Source organism: Agelaius phoeniceus, chromosome 1, assembly GCF_051311805.1.
Source record: "Agelaius phoeniceus isolate bAgePho1 chromosome 1, bAgePho1.hap1, whole genome shotgun sequence".
NCBI lineage: Eukaryota > Metazoa > Chordata > Aves > Passeriformes > Icteridae > Agelaius > Agelaius phoeniceus.
Window position 1 is genome coordinate 117,787,653 of NC_135265.1, and position 19,020 is coordinate 117,806,672.

At 36.9% G+C, this 19,020-nt stretch overlaps 1 protein-coding gene across 3 annotated transcripts in view; it reads left to right on the forward strand.

Moving 5' to 3' along the window:
- The window catches only part of NKAIN3 (sodium/potassium transporting ATPase interacting 3), a 337,971-nt gene that overhangs the window by 115,244 nt on the left and 203,707 nt on the right, over window positions 1–19,020 (forward strand). The gene's annotated exons all lie outside the window — the stretch shown is intronic.

Genomic DNA, 19,020 nt, shown 5'->3' on the forward strand with positions numbered 1-19,020 from the left:
GCCTGGTGAGCAGTTTCTGAAGCAGCTAATATTGCAAGGGGATGGTGTGACTGCAGTGAGTCCATGAAGAAAAGAAATAAATGCAAAAAGTCTGAGGCATCAGTCTGTTCAGAAAGAATGTTTATGAAAGAAACAGAAGGTGGAAGGGAAATCAGGCTTGCTGAAGCTTCTGCATATGTTTTCAATAATACAGAATGAACTGTTATATTTGGCAGGGAGCCATGGAAATCAGAGGGTATAATCTTATAACTAGGAAATTAGGAACTCTAAAATGCTTTAAGTATACAAGAGGGAATAAACATATGTACTAAATTACTGTTCAAATGAGGAGAACTACCAAGACAGCTCTTAGGCAAAGGGTGAGAATGAGAAGAAAAAGGAAAACTAAATTAATCTTTGTATTTCCTGCAGAATTTTCAAAGCCAGGTTCTTATGGGTATTTAGGCAACTTTTGGGAAAAAACAAAACAACGTTTATCAGTGGCTTGAGTAGCTTAAAAAAATAAGATCTCTTTTACTGCAGTTCCTGTTGGGCCAATGCAAAGGGGTTTTGAGTTTAAGGAGAGGCAGATAATGTGTAAATTTACCATCTCACTGTATTTAACTGAGGTGAGACACAACATGAGTTCAGAAGGTGTAGTTATGTGGCTGTCTTTTATAGCAGAGGGGGTACCAAGGGAAGTATCTTTTCTTGTAAAGGGTGGATAATAAGGAGATACTTGCAGAAAATGAGTTTGGAATGCATACTGTAGTCTGATTAAGAATAAAAACTCAAAATTCTTTCTCACAAAAGGATTTTGTGTGATGCCAATATTTGAGTCTTGTGCTTCAGGTTCTTCTCTGACTGACTCCTATTTGCTCCTAAAGCTAAGTCAGACTGACAAGTCAGATTTAAGTGTGTCATGGGGTTAATTCCATGGAAGTCTCCGATTATTTGCAGAAAACAAGATATAAACAATGTGTAAAATAGGAAACTGAGCTACTTTGAGGATGTGTGTTAATTCAAGTGCTGGATGAAGGAGCCTGGAGTACAGGCATTATGTTTCTGCCTTTCCTCTTTCACACAGACTCCTCATTTAGTTGTTTCTATCTGTGTGATGGTAGTCAAATAGATAAAAATCTATTTTGGATGAGAAATTCATCAGAGGAATGTTATTGACCACAATTTGACTAAAGCTTGATATGAGCTTCTCAGAACAAAATAGAACATTATTTTAAAATTATAATTGGCAGAATTATCTAAGACAATTACAATATAGTATCATCTTCTTTTTAGTGGGAGGGATTATTGCAAAGTGTGTAAGCTTTTATATTAAGCATCCTTAGATTTGGAATGAAATGGTAAAGATACTTTATGCAAATTTCACTGAAACAAGGATATTCCCATCTCATCTTGATAAATAAAGGCAGAGAAAGGTTTGCACTACTTGCTTCTTTCATTTTACAGTTTCTGGTCTAGTGGCTTGTCTCAGTTCCCCACTTTAAACAGCAATTCCCCTTTTTGTGGTGCATGTGAGAGCTGAGGCAACATTTTAAGCTTGAAAATACTTGTTAAGTGCATTGTGCTGACCTCAGTGTATATGTTGGTGAACCAAATTCCTTGTGAGCTGCAGTTTGTGTGATCAAGTCTTAAATGTAAATAAAGGCAAAGAAGAAAATTTGAGTCCATGTGTATTCTACATGTGGTTAAGCATCTGAATAAATATTGTCTATATCAGGCCTAGATTGTCCAAATATGTTGGACATCTTTCTATCATATGTTTATAGTTAAATAAATATATTTGCACCCCACTGTAGTTTTTAAGTAGAGACTAAGTTCTGTAAAAGCACATGATAACTATTATCATAAATATAAATACTGATTTTGGTGAAAAACAAGTTATGCTTCTTAAATATTGTCTAATACTAGGAATTCCAACAGCATCATTTGATGATGAACTCAATTATGATGCTGCTTTTAAGCTGTCTTGGAATCCTGTCCTCTGGTTTTGATGCTGGTCTCTGTACTACACCCATCAACTTCAACCAAGGATTTTATAGTCTTTCATTGCCTACTTTTAATTATATATGGAATAGGAGGGAGAAAGGAAGGCAATGGATCAGTCAGAGAGGGTTGGTGTCCAGGTGAAAAGAACTTTTCTGTGGGGGTTTTAACAGGGTGGAGTAAGCAGTTAAAGAATGACTTACTGGCTAGAAAAGCAGATTTCATTTTGACTAATGGCGCGTGATCCGCCTTCATTATTTCTCTCCAGCTTTGTCGTAGTCACGTGAAAGTGAGAAGTTTGTGAATGCTGTTGTTAATTCAGAATGCAAACTCACAAAGGACTCTTTACCCAGGTGTCATGAGCTGGGACCACAGTCTGATCTGTTCTATTTCATGCTAGCAATTGAGACTATAAGCTCAAGAACTGATTTTATTTAAGTTGAAGACAAAATTTAAGCTGTACTGAAGATCTGCGTTTGGAGCACAAGGTGGTTATAGAACTTTTCTGAGGTGGTTGCTACAACAACAACGCTATTAATAATCATAATACTACAGCAGAGAATCATATTTTTATCTAAATGTGTGGATCACTAGAGTGTTAGTCTGCATAAATACAAATAGTCCATAGTATTTGAACAATGTAATATTTCTTTAAAGCTGTGTAAAAATATCACAAGAAAACTTATGGCAATGCTTGTTTTTTTCCTCCATGTTTTTTTAACAGTTGAAAAAAAAATAATCATAATAATTTTATTTCTATTATTTTTATATTTTTACTGGACTATAAAGAAAATCTATCAAAGTACCCAGTTTAGCAGAACATATTTGGAATTTGCACATGCATCTTTTTGCTTTAAAATGTTTTTCTATGCAGCTTCTATCCAGATCCAAAATGTATGTTATACAACCTCTCTGACCAATTACAATATTACTCAATCCATGAATAATAACCAGGAAGTATTTGCATGTGCCTGTTTTTATCCCTTTAGACATTTAAAAATGGCATAAACATTGAATACATTTAAAAGGCTGGAGGTCTCCTGGTACAGGTACCTTAGACAATAGACAGATTAAACTTCTGTAACAGTATAATCACCATGAATTATTTGTCTCATTCTTCTCATTGTACAATATTGTTGATAGAATTTTCTGTTGCATAAAACATGCTCATACTTTCTTTATATATTAGAGCAGTTAGCTTAGATCTCCTGAGAGAAATAAAAATAGATATTTATTTATATTGTGACTTTTGAACAGGCACAAAGAAGCTCCATTAACCAGATATGCTCCCTTTGATGAATTGTAATGTAAGTAGAAGTACAGAAAATGCTGGTTTAGCTTAGCTCAGTTCAGAGGCTTGTACTTTTATATGCCAGGAGCAACAATAGGGGGATGGGTTGTCAGAATTCTGCTTGAAAGATTTAGGTATAAAAAACTACAATTTAAATGGAATTGAGGCTGTCCTGAACAGACAGTAAGTGTTTTACTGGTACAACAGTTGAAAGTAGGGTAAAACAGGAACTTAATGAAAAATGCAGAAAATAAAGTATGAAATAATGAAATTTTGTAGTGAAGGAGAAGAGACAGAATATTTTGTTGGATTCTGCTATTCCAGCTAAAGCTCAGACCTCCCCATATGGTCAGAAATATAATCTCTACCATATGTTACAAGAGTTTCAGCAAAAGACGGGCAAAGAAATGAGAATGCAGAATAGAGGCAACACATGGCACCAAAAGGGGAAGTTGAAATAAAAATTTATAATCCCAAGGTACTGTCTTGAGGCTTTTAGTCTGTTGGGTTCTGTGGTGTTCATCACAGCTCAGCTTCAGAAGGAGTCAGACATGTCCATTCTGAGTGAATTCATGAAATACAGCTGAACTGATGAAGAGAAAAATCAGACTTTGTAAGATAGTTGGCAGAACAAAGTCTAATATCCTTAACTGCAATTTTAAACCAGTGCCTAGTCCAAGAAATAATTCTTAGGTATTCTACAGTGATAAAATTAAGCTGTAGTTCAAGCAGAAAATACCAGCTCATCTTGATTGCAGGAAGCGATCACAGAGGCATGGAATCAGCCTAATCAGCACCTACAGCCTCTGAAATATTTTTCCCCTGGACTTTTATTTAACCCCTTACTCCTAGGCAGGAACTGCTCAGAGATCACAGAGCTGCAGCAGTGATACATGCTGTTCTCTGCACAGCATCTGGCTCCTGGAGTAACCTGGCAGCTGCTTCCCTCCTTCTCCCCATCACCCTCCCTGCAGCTTCCCTCTTTATTCCTGCCCGTGTCTGGCAGCCGGCGCGGCGTGCTCACGCTGTGCACATCTGGCGTGGAGCAGATCCCCTCCCCTCATCAGCCTGGCACAGCTGCTGCTTCTAAATGGGACCTGGCCAGGCAACTGCTCCTAATGATTCCCCTGACAGCTTTTTTCCACTTACTGATCCAGCTTTCCTGTTCACCACCTGCTTGATTTCCCTTCCCCAAACACCCTGGTTGCCCAAACCCACATATTGAATCCTCTGCTCCCAGCAGCCTGCACGCTAAAGCCAATGCTAATGCTGTTCTCCCTGGGCTGATTCCCCCCATCTCCAGCTCTGCAGCTACTGCTGCTGTCATTCTTGGATTTAAAATAGCAAACAGTGAATGGGAGATGAGTTCTCTTGTCCCTGTTCTACTGTGTTTTGATTCAGATCATAGGTCTGCCGGTTAACACTAGAAACAGGATAAAGCATCACCAAGGTTCTGCTTGGTGCTGACCAATTTACAAACTCAAGTTTGCTCATTCTTGGGCCCCTATCTCTAAAAATGTGAAAAAGATAATTCTAGTAGTTGTGTCCTTGTGTTGTGGTGGGGGCTGTCCCATAGGTGCAGTCAGTCTTATAGTTCACTTCTGTAGTAACAATTTGGGCTGCAAAATTATGAAACAGCAAAATTCAGTGAAACAACCACCTTACTCCTTTAGAAGACTTGAGACTGCTGCAGGCTTTGTTTTGGAAATCATCTCTATTTACTGTTTTACCAAGACTAGTGAGGAATCTTATGATAATGGGTTTCCATTTTGGTAGGAGCTTCTTTCCTTTCTGTTTTCCGTTTTGGGAAAAGGCATACTGCATTCCAAAAGTGAGGGGTAGTTTTTTTGGGGTTTTTGTTTGGGTTTTTTTTTCCTCAAAGGCCAAGAAACCCAAGACCCCATGAATATTTGGAGCCTGGAAAATTCAGACAGGACGTGGGCATGTGATGCTCAGTGCTAGGAACTAGGACTAGGGAAAAAATACCAGTATTTAGTATTCTGCATGAAACCCACCACTCCAAACTAAAAACTTAGAATATTCTTTATGTCTTATTTTTCCATTTAAAATAAAAAAAAATTATTGTGCCATACCACAGATGTATTTCATATGTGTTAGGACAGTTCCTGTGGATGCAGAACAGCAAGATGTAGTTCCTGAATCTGAATCAGGTCAAATCTAAGTATGTGTTCAGCTCTCATATCCTAGGGTAATTCCCAGGCTGCTAGATGACCACTAGCACAGCATTTGCCGTCCCTGGATTTTTCCAAAATACTAGAATGAGCACAAGTGCTTCCAGTAGGGATATAGAACATTCTGAAATTAAAAAAAAAAATTTAAAAAAAAAGGATAAGTATTTCCCTCCTAGCACTGCTGCATGCGTTCCTGCTATCTGTGCCTTTCATGTGTGCATTCCAAGCCCTGATCAACATTTCATATGCATTGGTGAACTGAAAGGATTGCAATTAATTTATATATCCAGAATATAACATAGTGTAGCTTTAGCCTTTTAAAGGCATCTGAGGCAGTGCAGTGTGAACACACCAGCACTGTTGAAGGGTTCAGTCCCTGTTTCAGAAAACATTACAAAGGATATAGCAGGGGCACAGACGTTCTGTCTGAAGACAGTAGAATGAATAGGGAGTACTCTGTGGAAAAACACTGAGAGCAGGAGGACCAGGATGATTTTCTTCAAAGCAGTCTTTGTTGATGGCATCAAACTTGACTCAAATGAGTAGACCTAATTCTAACATCTCCCGCTTTTCAATTCCACTGACTTCCTGTCATATTTTTGTTAAATTAGTTTCTTAGCAGGGAATGTTTCAATTTTCTTTCCCTCATTCCCACAAGTCTAATGATTCTTCACCATCTTAATAAGTACAATGAATCTGCTCCATTAATGGACAGGAGCATTAGAGAATAATGTCATTTCTGAAAACTCTTAATACATTTTACAATTAAGAAGGCATAGATTCAGCGTCTTTTTCAAGTAGGAAAAACCCAAGTCATTTCCCTTGCTACACTTACTGTCCTATGAAAAGTGGATAGTCTGGTAAGGAAGTTTCTTTAAGTTTTTCATATGTTGTTTCATTTGAATGCATCATCTTTACCTGATCCCTGAAACTGGCTCAAAGTACTCATCTGCAAATAGCAAGGAGCTGTTTGTATCAGGCTTTTATACCAAATTTTGAATTCCAGCTAAACAGAGACAGAAAATATGTGAATGCAAGTGATTGTATTATTTACATATGTGAAAATTATATCTAGTACTATCAAGTCTTTAAAGCAATAATTTTGTCTTATCAATTGATGATGTACTCTTTGTTCCATAGTTCCCCCTTCATTTTGCTTGACTTGCAGTGCTCAGAACTGTTTAAGGTATGAATCTTAAAGCATCCATTTAGCCAAGCATTGTCCTTTTGACAATGAAGGGTGTGTTTATCCAGCCAAGTGCAGACAGTCCTGGCATAGTGAACTGGAGAAACAGGAATGATATGTACTGCTGGATTCACGTAGAGATATCAACATGGGATTTTGTATTGCTCTATAGGACCAGTCTTTCAGGACCTTGTTCTCAGGTAACTCAGCTGAAAGCATGAAGGGAGATATCTGCAGGTAACTGTGAAGACAGATTTGAATTGTTTTTCTTCCCACTGAAGCCAACCTGTACAGACTTATGTGCATAGAAGTATGGATTTTCATGTGTGTGGTATTGAATTATAATTTTGGGGTTTCTTTTTGAGGATCTAATTCATTCTTATGGGTAAAAACTCCCACTGATTAACTATGTATTATGCTTCTTTCTTTTTCACTGACAGTAAACTTTTGTGTCAGTATTAGCATTAGCACTTCTGGAGGGAATATCCTGTTTGCTCTGACTGCACTTGCTTTCTGTCATTGATTACATGCACTAGGGTTCCTCCAAATGAAAATAAACCAGGAACATTCATTCCATGATAGCAGATTAGTTCAAAGTTTGCCCCCATATGCTACACTTGCTTCTGCTACACTGCGCTGTTTGCTGTGTGTTGCTTCTATTGTATGCACAAGCTTATTTGTTCTAATAATGAGTGCAAATGGAAAAGGTGATGCATTATTTTAAGTATTCTTCTTTACAAGGAACAGAAGTAATTTATTCCCAATCTCAGCCAATACTTCTGTGTGTGATTTTTTCAGTACTTGATAGAATAAAGTAGCTTTGCCTTATTGTTTTACTTTTGTCCCTGCCTGCTGCAGCATATGTTTAGTCCTGGAAAATATTGCATGGACTGGGAACTTATCAGATGCCTAAGGGATACCTTCAACTTTGCTAAGGTTGTCATCATTTATAACCTTCAAAGCTGTTGATCATTTTATGCATGAGCTGTAATTGCAGCAGCCTAAACCCTCTTTTATAAAATTATTTAAAATGTCATTTTTGCTAATTCTATATCTTCTGTAGAGTCCTGGGCTAATTCAGAGCATTTTTTCTCCAAGGTATGGTGTGGTGACAGGATTCTCCACAAAGGACTGTCTTTCCCTCTCCCAATGGCTAGTACTATAGAACAGGTTAACAGTTCAATTAATCTCTCATTATTTCTTGTCATGGTTGAGGCATCTTGAGAGGACTGATAGCATCAGGAAGATAGATAACTTATGATTTATGTGATGGGAAAGACCAACATTTACTAATGTGGGACATCACTCACAGCACCAGCCCATTTCACTCTGTGAACAGTTGATATAAAACTCAGCCATCTGGAATACTCCTTTTAAACCTGTTAGCACAACAAGGCCTGCACTGGTATTTTCCCCCATTCCCTTTCCATACATTTTAGGGTGATGATATGCAGTGAGTCAGAGTACATTGTATATGCCTATGCTTCATTTGTTTGGTGATTGTGTAAAGTGAGAAGGTAACAAGACAGTCCTGTTATTCTTTGTCATGGTTAGTAGGGATTAAATTTGTTATTAAGACTTCTAAAGAGTTAAATTAATGAGTGATTAAACATGAAATACTGGGGCTTTCTTGCCAAAATCGAATGAAACAACTGCTTCATCTGAGTATGGGTGACTTTCAGAAGATTTTTAAGTTCTGAAAAAGGGTTTTACAAAAGGAATAGAAAATACATTGTCTAAGTAGAATATCATTGGGCTAGTTAATATAGCTCAGGAAGAAAACTGACGTTTCTTAAGGGAATATACTTGCAAAGTGACTGATTGAATAAAGTGAGTTTTATTTATTTGTTCTGGCTTCTGCTGAGACCTGTACTACTTTTTTTTTTTCCCTCCTGTTGTTCTTAGTGCCACTCTCAGGTTTTAGTGTTCTGTGACTTTGGGAACAGGGTCCTTCTGAGTGCCTAGACATATCTAGTCATTATTGCCATTATCTTGGCAGAGTGCTACTGTTGGGTACTTAGGAAAGTGTTAGTCCCCATGTCATCTGTTCCAGAGTGTAGATGAAAAGTGGTAGAATTATATGATCGAGGTTATGGAAGGACATAGTACCAGCAGCTCAGAATCAACAAGAGGTTTCTGTGAATTCAAGTTTAACATATCATTGATAGGACCAGTACTTTTTTCCACTTAGCTGATATCTGTGTTTTCTGGATTCCTGCTGTTTCCCTCTCTGCCTCCTGTAAAGTCATTTCTGGTCTATAATGGCCTCCTTTTAAACTCCCATCATTGAGTTTTCCCCTGATTTCCTGCTGATTTCACCTATTGAGAGGGAGAGGGAAAAAAAAGAATACTGTATCTTTACTCTTCAAATTTGCTGTACTATATCCCAGTCATACTCGTTCCTAAGATTTTGGATCTTTTTGTGCAGGTACAATTTCAGAAAAAAAATTGGAACATGAAATGTGAATTCATCTGAATGTGTGCAAAGGTCCTTTTACAGATGTGAAAGCCTCTTCCAGAGGCACTGTTTATTCTGCAGCACACTGTGTGACACTGCATACTGTTAAAACAGATGTGCTATCAACATAGTTTAATATTTGAGTGATTTATTATCTGTGGTTTTGCCACAGAAAGGTGCTTTTTATCAAGATATAAGAGCAGAAGTGTTCAGAATCCTACTCTATGATAGCTATGTTGTTCAATGACAAAACTACTTAAAGGATGATGCAGAAAACTTCTCAAGATATCATTGGTAAGCTGAATTGTGATAGATTGCAAGTATGTAAATAACATGCTCCCAGGAAGTACCAAGAAATGCTCGACCTTTGTTGAAAAACTGCCAAAGCACAAGTTTGTTGTGATTTGAGCACTTATTGAGTGAGAGTGTGACTTCTTATGTCTCTCTAAAGTGTAAGTTGAATAAATTTCTCTCTTAGGTTACATGAGGAATAATATACCTCAGACCTTCTTGCTAGGTGGTTTTATACCCATTATATATTCATACCTTCCTCTGCCTCTAAATGAAAATATGGTGATTCTCTGGATACTGTTAATAAATATTTTGTTCTGTGAACTTTGACATCAATCCAATTCCCCCCTCTTCACCTAGCTAGTTTTTTGCTCTTCAGAGTGCAGTATGCTCGTGCTTTTGTGATCTGCTTGCCTGCTCACCATACAGAAGAGAAGGAACATTTTGCTTTGAGTTTGTCCTTCTTGACCACCACAGCAAAGTAGTAGCTTTGCAGTGATATTTTTGGATTCACTCTTTTCTGAGTGAATCCAGCCCCTTTTTCAAAGGTTAATACAGCAAATCCCATCATGCTGAAAAGCTTTTTGCATCAGAAATCATTGTCTTGTGATGTGTTTCTAAGTGCCTCCTGCAAGGTGTAGACCTTTGACTGGAGTGTCCAAGATTTTACAATTAACATTAATGCCAGAGATGTGCTCTTGAAAATTTGTCTAGGTTGTGTGACTTCCAACTGATAAAGGGGTAAAATTTGATGTGATAAAATTTATTTGAGGGAGTCTGTAGAAAAGACAGACACACAGAAAGGAAAGGTGAGAGAGAGAGTGAAAAAGCATATTTGGAGTGATACTGGCTGGTGGCTGTTGTTGTCTGTTACTGCCAGGGTTTTTTTGGGGGGGAGTTGTTGTCTAATGTAAATATTGCAATAAAGATTCCTTTAATGTGTGAACCAATTTTTCATAGATGACAGGTCAGATATTCATGATTTTAGGGATCGGTAATATTAAGTGTTTGGATATAGATAGGCACTACAGTGAAGCAACTGCTTGTTCAATTTCCATGAATGACTTTGTGTAGATACAGATTATGAACAAAGTTGGACTACTTGTAGTATAATTTAAGAAAGCTCAGAGCGGGATCATGGATGCTTTGACCCCTATTCTCTCCAAGCATTTTTCAAAAACATCTTTACTTTTTTAAAAAAATTATATTTCTTATAAAGAGTAAGAAATGCTCTCACTTGTCTGCCATTGCCATCATTAGGAATTTCACAGAGGGCACTCTCTTGATGAGCAATGATTTTTCCTTCTTTCTCCAAGTGACACTACCCATTCTGAAAACACACTGTGTTTAGTTTTCCACTGATCTTGAAAGAAAGACCTTTAAAACTACCTTTAAACATTTCCATCCTGCCCAGTAAGAAAGATTCTGCTCATTTGCTGGTTTTTCTATCATATTGTATTAATGTAATATTATAATATCCTATTAATGCAATATTGATTTCCCCATAAAATTTTGACTCAGTCCCTATGAATCTCTTAGGTGGGACTCAGCCACTAACCTTCTCTGACATTGTCTCAATAGCAAAGAAAATATAGAAAAAGGACTGTTCCTTTCTCTCTGCTAACTTAAACTGCACTAAGTAGGACTCCTTTTTTGCTTTAAATATCAGGCTTAACTGCATGAGGGAAAGGTAAGGGCAAAGGGCTTAAAAGGAGGGGAGAATAATTGGTAGAAGAAAGAAAGGAGGAAGATATATTCAAGAAAAGGGGGTCATTTAAAGGGTCGCATTTGCAGAAAGGAGGACAGTGATACCTGAGCAAAAATGTATTCTCCAAGTCAAACACATTTGGATGCCCAACACTTAGTGACCTCCTCACACCTGTCACAGTCTGCTTTAGCTCTGCCCTCATATGGCTTAGGCATTTTAAGGCTGATTTTTAAGGATGCCAGGCCTTGGTACCTCACAGTGGTCAGTGGAAGGAGGTGGTCCCAACACCTTTCATTAGGTGCAACACTGCCAAGGGTTTGTGTGTATACATCTTGTGAACAGGTAATTATATACCATTGTGGTTGGTTGTGGTTGTAGGTGTAGTTGTATTTTTCCTATACCATACACTGCTATGGTAATTGACAACATTTTTACCATGGAGGTGGTACTACTAAAAAAAAGTATTCCAGTATTCACAATCATTATGTTTCTCACTGCTGGCTATCTTAGCAGATACTCAGGGACTGCTGTGGGTGTTTTAGTGAAATATTATCAGACCATTTGTTACTCTAAACAAACACATCTGTGTCCAATACCACCACGTCACAAGGCTGATGCTTTACTGGGTAGATGTGTACACCTCAGAATATCAAGGATGTTGGTCTTCACAGGGTGCATGTTCTTAACAGAGACATGCTTTCTCCTTTAATTCCAACTTCAGAATCATACAGCCTGGGGCAGAAGAATTGCTCTATTCACTTGTTTTACCCCAGAATAGCCTGTTTGACATGCACACACACACAAATATATAAAATAGCTCTTTCTTGAACTGCCTGATGCAAAATGGCACCTTATGTATTTTGCAATAATTTCCTTTTTTCCCATTTTGAAAGCTTGTGGTATGGTCACCAAGTTTTCCAATATTTTAAATACTAAATACCTGTAATAGAAAGATACTCTCTTATATAAGCAAACTTATATTTATCAGCAAGTCTGAGATATGTGTGTGTGTAATGTATTCTGATGATTCATATAGGATTGCCTGAGACTATTTTCCGCAGTGCAGTGTAACACTTTGTGGAATAAGCATAGGACAGAATTTTGTCTTTGGAGGATTTTATGGAAAACATCAAACAGGCTAAGCATTGCAATTTTGCAGTTTAAAGTCCTGAATGTAACTCTAAGGAACAGTTCTGTCAGCCATAAACATGGCTGACATATTTTAAAATGGGTGAATTTACCATTTACTTGTGGATATGCATTCAAGAAACAAAACATCTTTCCAAAGAATATTTAGAATATGCTAAATTACTTTATAAATAGTCAAACATTATGCCTTTATTCCTATTTGTTGCTGTTGCCACGTTGTGTCATTTTAATATTCATATTTCAATATGCTAGTATTTGCATAAACACATTTTTCTCTAATAACCTTTCAGAGATAATTATTAAGTACCTATTTTGATTATAATATACAGTATGAATCACTTAATAGTAGTAGTGTTGAATATAAATCAAACAACCCAGTATTTTTTCAGATTCTACAACTTCCTTTCAGTAAAACTCAGAATGTTGAAAGTGAAATTTTAGTCCATTCATTGACCTGTGCTGTTGACTTTCTGCTAGTGAAATTCAAGCCAACAGAGACATTGAACAAATATCTTTATCTTCTCTATCCTTTGCATATAACAGTCACTTTTCCCTATTATTGACATTAAATGCAGATCTCAAAATGCTCTTATTAGTTCACATGATAAACTTTCACCTTATTATACCAAATCACTGTTTCATTGGGACTAATTAAAGAGGTTAAGTGTTAGTTGGCCTCTTTTGCTTAACACTTTTAGGCCTATAGGTGCAAGAAAGGTTCCTCTTTCTACAGGGATACTGGAATGTCACATATACATTAGAACAACTGAGATATTCCATAATACATAAAACATGAAAAACCACCCATCTCTATTTAAACACAATTCCAGAGACTGGAAACCATCTCTTAAGCAGCCTGAGCTTGCCAATACTTTCATCACAAACCTGGCCATGACTCTTGTTTTGCATCCTTCTCTCAGCACCTGTGCTCGATGCTGGGTCTCAGTTCACAGACTGCATGTTTGGTGTAGATCAAGGAACAAACTCAACTTCATAAGCACAACCTCCTTCAAGGTCAGGCAGATGAGCTGTCTTGCCTTTCTCTGCCCAGCTGCTGAAATGGAGGAGTTGCATCTTTCCTTTTTTCCAGGCTTTGCAAGGAGAAATATGAGCTCTGGAAGAAGGAACCAGGTTTTCTTCAGGTTTGTCTTCCAGTTAACTGACTTTGGTGTAGGCTTTGCTGTAAGATCTGCCCCCTGTTTTTCAAAATGGGACTTTTTCTAGACTTCTACTGCTGTCTCTTTTACCTTATTGTCTTGAAATATCTTTGAGGTATTTGAATTTTTGAGACCTCTGCTCCTGTCTCGTATTTCAACAAGCATTTGAAATAGACCATGCAAGGAAATGGGGAGAAGAGATAGAGAATGGGCACAAAAACATGCCTGTGAACAAGGTGATTGCACACATCTCCTTAGCAAATCGTATTAAAAATTTGATGCTGAAGTATAAAATGTAGAGTTTATTCATGCAAAGTGCAATAGGTATGCTCTTATCACAGTGCTGGTTTGTGCTACCTTCTAGAGTATAGCCCTTGTTAGTTTTTTAAGACATAAAAGTACTTTGACGTAGCTTTTTTAGCTGTGACTGATCAATATGTGCATCTGTATATTTATATATGTGTGTCTAGTACATAGCATGTAGGTTGTTTGCATGCAGGAGAGACAGTCTTGGCAAAACAAAGCGAGTTGTGTGAATAGGAAGAATGGCTGCTGGTCTGCTCCAGCAGAATGATTCAATGATTCCTAATCATTTTCTTCCTTTGTATGTGCATTGGATGTTTATGCCACTAGAATAGTAATAGCAATTCTTAACTCAGAGTACCTTACTCAAGTGTTTAAGCTCGTTTCAGAAATAATTTTCTTGTCAGACTCATCACTGTAAACCTCTCTGATATGTCTGTACTGCCATATGTTGAATTATATAAAGCATGTTCCATTCATGGTGAAAATAACCTAAATGGAGAGGCTCTAGCAATAAGCCTCACTTAGGATGCTAAAGCAGAACTTAAGTGCCATGCACATGCTCTGACAATTTGTCTGCATGGAAACACATTTCAGCTGCAATTGAAATAGTAATAAGGATCTCTGCTGCAGCTTCTTAGGCAGGCAGCTGGGATATGTGCCTGATTTCTCTCTGGTCCCATCTGATTATACTGGCATTTTGACATTTGTCATTTTTCAGCATGTATCTTTGAAAAGCAAAAGCATTTTTTTAAGCCTGTGCCATCATGGCTGTGAAAAATACTTGTTTCACAGAACACATACAATATATTGTGATGGTGCTTTCATCAGGTTAGCATTTCTTTCTAACCATGCCATGAAAGAATATGTGTCAATGCAAGAAAAATGAAAGAAGCAGAGGAGGGAAAAGCTCACTCACTTTTACAATCAGCCAGAATTATGGATTTTGCAATATTCTTTAATATTTTTTTGTGATGCTAATGATTCGTTATCTATTTTTCAATTGCTATTAAAAAGTTGAATGTAAGTAAAAATTGATCTAGGCAGAGAATCTGTCTCCTTCAGCCTGAAAAAAACCAAAAAAGTGTCTTAGTTTTGTATTTTGAATGGAATTCTTTAAGACATGTATTTTTGTGACTTGTCAGTAGAATTAGTCAAATTACAGTGGTGCAGCTGACTTTAGCTAAAATGTTAGTTGTCAAGTGCTTTTATACTAATGCTTTGATGCATATACATGGAAGATGAACTTTGAATTAAACTGTTAATGTTATGGGAAAGGATAGTTCATTACAAAGTTCATTACAGTAGTTAGTCCTTTTAAAAAAAACAAAAGCCCAACAGCACAAAGGCAATGACCCCTTGTATCACAATATTATTAAAAGGAAAATTGAAATGTTTAACAGCATTGTCTAAAGCATTGTGCTAAGAATGGTGTTTCCATTCTGTAAGTTACAGGTGTAACTTCCTTGAGTTACAGGTGTGTACAGATACACAGTAGAGGCTGATCAAAGTAGAATGAACTTCATTCCTCTGGAGAAGGTTAGCTTATGTCTCTTCAGTTCTTACTCGAGCCTTATCTGAAGGGTTAAATTGAAATTTAATGATGCAGAAACTCCTCCCTCTGTCCCTTTGCAGAGGAACAGAGCTCAATTCCCTCGAGGACATCTCAGAACTGCCATGGCTGATTATTTGAACTGGGGAGGAGTACAGGCCACAAATAAAGCACAGTCAAATAGTCCATAAATGTGGTACATAAATGATATGTTGAATGAGACTCTGACAAACCCACCCCCAAAACTTGCATGATTTGAAAATAGCTGAAACCAAGCATCTATTTATTAAACATGGTTTAGAACACAAGTACAGAAACTTCTGATGATTTTCTAAACTGTAATTCAAGGCAGAATAAAAGAGTAAAAAGCTGCTAAATGTGTCTCGGTGACATTAGTGAGAGAAAAAACCTCAAGTCATAATCTTTTTATTTTAAATGGGAAATCTAATTTAAATCAAAGGAATCCCTTCACTTTGTGTCTATAGTATGTTTTCTAGTGAGCAAGAACTCAAGTTTCAGAGTTGCCTGTAGAATTTTACAGTTAATGCACTAAGGCACCTAAGGGATGCTTGAATGCATCCCCAGATATTAAAGCATTATGGACTATCTCTGAAACACCAACCCTGTATTTTTATGATTATTTTAGGCTCTTCTGCTAACCAGCTGGGGGGAGCAGGGTCATGACAAGCATTTTGAACTTCTGTGCAATTGTTTATCTGTGCATACTCTGTTTCTATTCAAGAGTTTGAGGAATAGAGTTTACAAGAAAATTTTAACTTTTTTCTCTTGCCAAGGTGCATGGTCTAGCATACAGAAAACAAAAAATGTTTAAAGTTCATAGAGTAGTGCTTCTTTTCAGATTACTTCAGTAAATAACTATTGCTCAATGGCTTTATGGGAGACAACCCAATCAATTCTGTGCTTGTATAATAGACAGTGCTCTCATATATGAATGATTTGCTTTGAGGAGATGTTGTTGATCTTAGTTTGAAACAAACATTATGAACATCTCCTTGGCTTAAAACATTTGTTATTTACAATGTGAGTATTTGAGGATATTATTCAGATACATCTTCCTTGATTTAACATTCAAGACAGCCCAGAAGATAACAACCCTGAGAAAGTGGAAGGAGATGAAATTGGGTTTTAACCTTAATGAGCTGCAGTGGTGAGTCTCTCAGCAAAATTTGTGCTGAGGATCTCCACTATCAAAATTATTTCCAAATAATACCCATGTTTAAAGGAAATCAGATATGCTGATAATAAAATAATCACAAAATGAACAAAAATACCTTTTTCAAGACAGGCATGGTTCATGCAAGATTCATCATGAGCCTCAGAACAGGGCAAAGATGATTTTCGAGCAGACTAGCAACCTAGGCAGCCTAATTTCACTAGATAGGTTAAAGAGAAGGAAGCAACCTTACTAATGAAGTTTTGTATGTTTCAAATAATGAGACAATGAGGTCTTTTCTCAGGTTGTCTCCTGGCAGAAGGAAATAATTGCAAAAATACAATTATGTCTTAACAGACAAGGAATATAGTTTTAATTATGAGGAACAAGTGAAACAATGGTGAAGAGAGAATTTCTGAGTCTTCTTTTCCCCTCTAACCCTTCTCTCCTCCATATACTTCCTTTTAGAGCTTCTACTGTCCTAAATTTAACTAAAAGAGCAGATTATTTTAGTAGGGTTTTTTTTAGAGTGGAGACAAATGATATATGTATAAGATACAATGATTTGAGGGATGGGGGGACAGCAGGAAACAACATGTAAGCAAATTCTCACTCACTGTGTAATGTCATACATAAAACTGCTTTAATTTGAAGTTGTGATATTTACACCAGGCATGGACCTGTCTCCTGGGATTTAATTCTTCTCTCATTTACATTGTTTTAACCATGCTTAACATTTCAAGGGGTTACTATGGATTTGCCACACTGATGGGCTAAAATCAGGGTGACCTTTTCCTTGCTTTCATAGCAAGATGTTGATTCTGATTAACCATAGGATAGGGGCAACCTGCACTTCAGCTTCTGCAGGGTTAGAAATATGGGCTGGCTTTAAAGTAAGACATGAGTGCTATGTGACATTTTGTCAGAGTCAGATGAGCCTAACACCTGGGCTCACTTTGAATGCCTTGTAAAGCTGGCCCTGCATACATCCCAAATCACCTATTCTAATTTAATTTAGCTTGTTCTCTTCATTCCAGTTTTGCTTGCAGCTGTTTTTGTCTAAAATAATATAGTTTGCCAAATGTACCCTTGTATCACAGTATGGATGCTTCAATAATTTATATGAAATGTATAAATATGAAATAATTTATATGAAATGCATTCTTCTAGGGCTAAATTAATTTACATGCCATTATGTTTGTGCTAGTCTGGACTTCTCACATTTTGTGTATCAGACTACAGAAACAGACCTGCTTTTTAAACACAGAAAATAGTCTGATAGTTGTTACATTTTGCTTTTCTTTTATGAAAAATTCAAAATAAGAAAATGAGAATTTAAAGGACGTTGCCACATAATAGGTCAAAAAATTTCTATATTATTTCCAAAGAAAATACACATTAGGTATATAAAAGAAGTCTTCATATTAGCTTTGTATGCCATCTTTGCTATAACCTTTACCTTTTGATCTACTTACATACAGACAGATATCTATATATGTACAAACTCTCCTACCTGCATTTTTTCACATACCTCACACATTTCAAGGAGTTATATTAACACATTTTGACTACAGATTTTGATTGAGCCAGCTATTATTAAGCAGATGCCATTAACATTTGGATTTTGAAGGCTGGTTAAAACTTTTCTGAAAACAAAAATGAAAAAGAAGCATTAAATGTGACTGTTTGGAGAGATTTCCACTGAAGTCTAAGAAGTTTCCATTGGCAATATGAGATAACTGCTGCCTGTTTACATCTGTTCGCCCAGACCCCTTTCTGTGTGTTAGTTCAGGAGGAATCTGGAATCCAAAGGAATTTCCGTCCTGGCAGGAACAAGGGAATATTATGGTATTTCAAAATGAAAAAGTATTTCAAATACTAGAGGTTATTATTCAGGAATGCAATTAGATTTTCTGTTTTGCCTCATTTCCATCAGCATGACAAAAACTTGGTACATTTCTTCCCTTCTTAGTGTCCCATAACAGTCAGCGTGCGCATCTTCTTTTGTCTCCCACCAGCGCTCCAGGAACAGCACCTCTCCTTCTGGCAATGTTTTTGTTTGAAGGAGATGATCTATCTTCCATTTCCACCAGTAAAGCTGCAGACTATCTCTGAAAGCAAGCAAGGAGATGATGAGACAAGAAAACTTGTTTGGTTTCAGACCTGACCGCTCATGCACAACAATATTACCTTGGATAAACAGTGTTTTTAAGCACAAGCTTGAGCAAACAGTGGTATGTAAATTACATCAGCCTACAAATAGCTCTGGGAGGCATTGTGTCTCATACCACAATTCAGAATAATTGCCTACTGGCTTCCTTTTGCTCTTGGGGGATAATAATCAGCTGCTTACCTCTGTCTGTAGTAAAACTACTAAACATCAGCACAGAAAGCCTAACACAAATGTTCACTTGCTCATCTGCTTCATTTAGCTGCTAAAGCTTTCATATCACTCACTCCTTATTTGATGCAGAGTATGCAAGTCGTTACTTGCTTCCTATGTATTTGGAATCTTTATCTCTCATAAACATATAAAGTTGTAATTTTTATCTCCTTTCACCCATGTGAAGTTTGTG